This window comes from Chionomys nivalis, chromosome 2 (assembly GCF_950005125.1).
Source record: "Chionomys nivalis chromosome 2, mChiNiv1.1, whole genome shotgun sequence".
Classification (NCBI taxonomy): Eukaryota; Metazoa; Chordata; class Mammalia; order Rodentia; family Cricetidae; genus Chionomys; species Chionomys nivalis.
The window spans coordinates 55008724-55014290 of NC_080087.1; positions in this window are offsets into that span (position 1 = coordinate 55008724).

The following is a 5567-nucleotide window of genomic DNA, read 5'->3' on the forward strand; positions in this document are numbered from 1 at the left end:
TTCCAATCCCAGACTGGCAGTTCCAAACAAGGGGTTTTGTTGTGACCCAGCTCTTGAGCAGGGTCCCCGGAGCTCTGAGCCCCTGTTCCTTGGGACCAGAAGATTCCTCCCAGAGCCTCCTCCCACCAAGGACAATCCTGAGTCAGGGCCTTGGGAAGTTACACTTTGAACTGTGCACGTGGTGAGAGCAGGGGAAACTCAGGTTCATCTGACAAAGCTCCTAAGAAGAGCATTTGGCGGACAGGCCTCTCTCAGCAATCAGGAGCCCAGCTCCTTGGGGGAAAGGAAATGTGGTTTCCTGGAAGACCACAAGTTCTCACGGCTTCATTCGGTGTCCCTCTCACATAAGTGCACATGGGCATCCTGAGGACGTATGCACGCGTCTCCCAAGGATGTATGCACCCGTCTCCCGAGGACGTATGCACCGGCCTCCCGAGGACCTATGCACCGGCCTCCCGAGGACCTATGCACCGGCCTCCCGAAGATGTATGCACCGGCCTCCGGAGGCTGACAAAGCTGGAAGCACAGTCTCAGGGGAGCCCACTCAAGTGGTCTTGGGGACTAGAGAGATGGCTCAGGCATTGAAAGTGCTTGCTGGTTTTTGCAGAGGACTTGAGTCCAATTCCTAGCGTTCCTACTGGGCAGTTCACAACCTACCTGTAACTCTAGCTATAAGGGACTCAACACACACACACACACACACACACACACACACACATCCATTTTTATCTCTTGTGAATACTCAGTGGTACCAGCTTCTCTCCAGGCAGCAGAGGGCAGTCGCTAAAGGTATTTGGTCTAAGCATCTCAGTGTATTTTTTTTTCCTTTTAAAAAATGGAAAGAAAAAGAACCAATAAGTGACATGTGGCTATTTTCCCCCAAGATGTGAAAAATAGCATGTGTGTGTGTGTATGTGTGTGTGTTTACTTGAGAGAAGAAAACAATTAGTAACCAACTGTGAAAACACTGTGCTCCAAAAGATAGATCCAAATGTGTGACCACAGAGGGTCTGGGACAAAGACAGTGGATTACAACACTGGACTAAAGACACATGTTGTAGGAATTTAGCAGAGTCATGGTATATGCAGTAAACTTTAGAGTCAACAGTGTTCCCTGTGTCTGGGGTAGACGTTAGAGTGAACAGTGTTCCCTGTATCTGGGGTAGACGTTAGAGTGAACAGTGTTCACTGTATTTGGATAAACTTTAGAGTGAACAATTCTCATTGTATCTGGACCAGCCTTTAGAGTGAGCAGTTCTCACTCTGTCTGGATTAGTCTTTAGAATGAACAGCTCTCACTCTGTCTGGAGTAGGTGACAGAGTGAACAGTATTCAGTGTTTCAGAGCAGACGTTAGGATGGATAGTACTCTGTTTCTCGATTAGGCGCTCGAGTGAACAGTTCTGACTGTATCTGGCATAGATCTCACTGTATCTGGGGTGCATGTTAGAGTGAACAGTTCTCATTATTTCTGGGTAGATGCAAGAGTGAACAGTTCTGACTGTATCTGGAGTAGATGTTTGAGTGAATAGTGCTCACTGTATCTGTGCTAGCCTTTAGAGTGAGCAGTGTTCACTGTATCTGGAGTAGACATTAAAATGAACAGTTCTCTCTGTATCTTGGGTAGATGTTAGAGTGAAGAGTTCCCATTGTATCTGGCATAAACTTTTTTTTTTTGTTTTTTTTGTTTTTTTTGTTTTTCGAGACAGGGTTTCTCTGTAGCTTTGGAGCCTGTCCTGGAACTCCCTTTGTAGACCAGGCTGGCCTCGAACTCACAGAGATCCGCCTGCCTCTGCCTCCCGAGTGCTGGGATTAAATGCGTGCGCCACCACCGCCCGGCTTGTATCTGGCATAAACTTTAAGAGTGAACAGTTCTTGCTCTCTCTGGAGGAGATGGTAGAGTGAAGAGTTCTCACTTTGACTGGAACGACATTAGAATTAACAGTTATTACTATATATGGAGTATAAGTTACAGTGAACATTTCTCAATGTACCTGGAGTGGATGTTAGAGTGAACATTCTCACTGTTTCTGGAGTAGACATTAGAGGGAACAATTTTTACTGTATCTGGAGTAGACGGTAGAGTGTACAAATCTCACCCTATCTAGGGTACATGTTAGAGTGAAGAGTTCTCACTGTATCTGTAGCAGATCATAGATTGAACAATTCTAAATGTAATTGGAGTAGACAATAGAGTGAACATTTCTCACAGTATCTGGAGGAGGCATTAGAGTGGACGGTGTGCACTGTGTCTGTGGTAGACATTAGAGTGGACGGTGTGCACTGTGTCTGTGGTAGACATTAGAGTGGACGGTGTGCACTGTGTCTGTGGTAGACATTAGAGTGAAGTAGTTCTTATTGTTTCTGGGGGAGACGTTAGTGTGAACAGGGTACGATGTATATGGAATAGATATTAGAATAATCAGTTCTCACTCTCTCTGGAAGAGTCGTTACACTGAACAGTCTCACAATATCTGTGGTAGATGTTAGAGTGGACAGTTCTCCCTCTATCTGGAGAAGAAGTTACAGTGAACAGTTCCCACTGTCTCTGGAGTAGAATCAGAATGAACGGTTCTCACTCTATATTTGGTCGCTGTCAGAATGAACAGTTCTGACTGTACTGGAGTAGAGTTAAAGGGAACAGTTGTTACTGTATCTGAAGTAGACGATAAAGAGAACAGTTCTCACACTATCTGAGGTAGATGTTAGAGTGAGCCATTCTCACTGTATCTGCAGTAGACTTTAGAATGACAGTTCTCACTCTATCCAGAGTAGTTGTTTGAGTTAACAGCTCTCACTACATCTTTGGTAGATGTTAGAATAAACAATTTTCATAGGGTCTGGAGTAGACATTAGAGAGCAGTTCTGACTGTATCTGGAGTAGACTTTAGAATGAATAGTTCTCTCTGTATATGGAGTAGAAATCTCGCTGTATCTGTAGTAGAATGAAATCTTCTCACTGTATCTGGAGTAGACGTTAGAATGAAAACTTCTCACTGTATGTGGAGTAGATGCCTGAGTAAACAGTTCTCACTGTATCTGAAGCAAACATTAGTACGAGAACTTCTCCCTGTATCTTGTTTAGACATTAGAATGAACAGTTCTCGCTGTTTCTGGGGTAATGATTACGGCGAATGGTTGTTTCTAGAAGGACTTTGACCTTGAAGAGTCATAATGGAAAATGGTAAAAAAAAAAATTCTTTGTGGAAAACAGTGATATTTCCCATGATTTGTAGAATTGCTTACTGAAGGTGCATTGAGGCCTTTGAATGACTTTGGTCACAGAGGCCTTTGGCACACATGAGGCTCTTAGATTATTATGTTTTGTAAATGATACACAATGAAGGACTGAAGTCATGAGGACATATAGCAAGACATATAGATAAGGAGGACCTAGGTTTGAGGAACTACTTACCCAAAACCCAGCTTTGTGAAACTATCAATAAATAAGCCTTTGTATGTCTGTTGGGGTTCAGTTCATCAGAGGCTGGACCTTCCTGCTGTCACACAGACCTCAAAATTTCATTTTGAAATGACCTTCTTCTTCCACCAACCCACACAACACAAACACCCCAATGGTCTGAATGGGGGTCAAGGGATCTGCGGGGAGGGTGACGAAGACAGGAGGAAGGTAAGAGGGGGCTGGGAGAGTAAACACATTGTGCTACACTGCACTGTACACGGTGGAATTGTCAGGGAACAAATTCAGTCACTTTTAAACAGCAGGTTAAGGAAGCTAGAGTTATTCAATTTTGAAGTAAAACCACCACTGTGCCAAGTAGTAAGCTTACCACTAGGACAGTTCATGGGGTTGCCGTAGGTCTACGTTAACTTCAGTGAGGAAGGGAACAGAGTGTGACAGAGAGAGCTGACAGTCTGGGAAAGGAGATGGGGAGAAATGGAGTCACCAAAGGAGGACCCCAACATCAAAGGGCAGGTGCAGGAAATGGCGGAGAGGGAAGCAGGGGATGGGAAACTGTAACAAGCAAAGGGAAGGCTGGATTTTGAGATTTTGAAGTCAAGCCTTTGCTGGAGATGTTCCGAGTGCTGGTGTTGAGCCTGTGGAAGTGAAGCTCTGTGACGGTGGCATGGATACCGAATCTTAGAGCAAAGCCACTGACTGGAGCAGGGGCTGGGTGTCCAGGAATGATCTGGGAGGTCCAGGGACAGCTGTGACCTGCATAGACAAAGGTGGTAGAGACTCCAGCTCATGAGAGAAAGGGGGCGGGGGAGGGGCTTTGTAGTATGAGGGTGAGTGCCTGTCTTTGGAAGGACTGAAAACGACATTTGACTCTGAAATAGAGTTTTTATAAACCTGAATTTTAACTTTTATATTTCTCTATAAGACACTGAGAACTTTCAATACTAATCTGGCACTATGCGTTTTAATTCTCAATTTAGGTTTAATCAATGAGTTATAATTATTCTGATTCCCCCCCCCCCAAAAATTGTTTTATCCTGCTTAGAGCGAGTAACAATTGTAGTGATTTTTCTTTTCCTGATTTTCTCAATAGCCTGCGTGGTCACCATAATCTGGTATGTAAATATCTGTTGGATTAAATGACATCACAGATTACAAAATTTTATGTTTCTGTAGTGTCATTAACCATAAATAATGACTTGCTTTATAGTTAGAATTCAGCTAATAACAAGCAACCCTTGATAAGAGTAGGCAACTGGGTAATCTCCAGGAATAATGTTTTTTATTAAAAAACAAATAAACAAACAAGAGCCCTTCCAGTCTGGCTCTTGACCAGTGCTATTATGTAGGAATGTTCTCAGCATAAGTCATCAGTGCTGTAGAGAGCAAGGAGGTTTTCAGGTGGCTAGAATGTATTTGAAATAGATGTAAACACATCACATTGTTGGTTTGAGTAAAGCAAACAGAGCAAAGTCCCTTCCTCCCCAGTAATGACACAGCCACGCAGCCGACATGACTTTACTCAGTAATCATGGTGATCAATGCCAGGCTCCAGTCATTTGCGGGTATTTGGTCTTGTCTGGGTTTGAAACCACAATTTTGAACCAATACGTGTGCCTTGAGCTATTTGGCTGTTGACGGGGCCAGTGACTGCTGACTGACCTTTGGCGAGCTGTGGGTTTTCTCTATGACTTTATCCTTTTTTGACACCTAGCTATGGTGACAGCGGAGTGTGGCGAGGATCCCTATGGCACCAGGAGCCTGTTCCAGAGCAAGTGATTGTAGCCTGAAAGCTGAATAGCAGACCGGGAGGGCTCAAGAGTGGACAGAAGGCAGGGATGCGGTCATGTAAGGACGACCTCCTCTCCTGCACATACCGGTTCCCTAAAGCTTAGCAGCACGCACTGTTTAGGGGCTGTTGCCAGGCTGCAGCTGCAGCTCAAACTCGGGCGGAGTTCGGTTTCCTAGGCAACCACCATGACTTCCTGGCCGACTCTCCCCATTGGTTGGCCAGAGCCTGAATCTGTCACGGGAACCCAGGCTATTTTGCAAGATGGAGAGTGAAGGTTCTGGGCGGCCAGCTGGGGCCAGGGTCGAAGTCCAGCCGCTGCAGGAGGTCCTGAGTCGGGACGGTCCCTGGGGGAAGG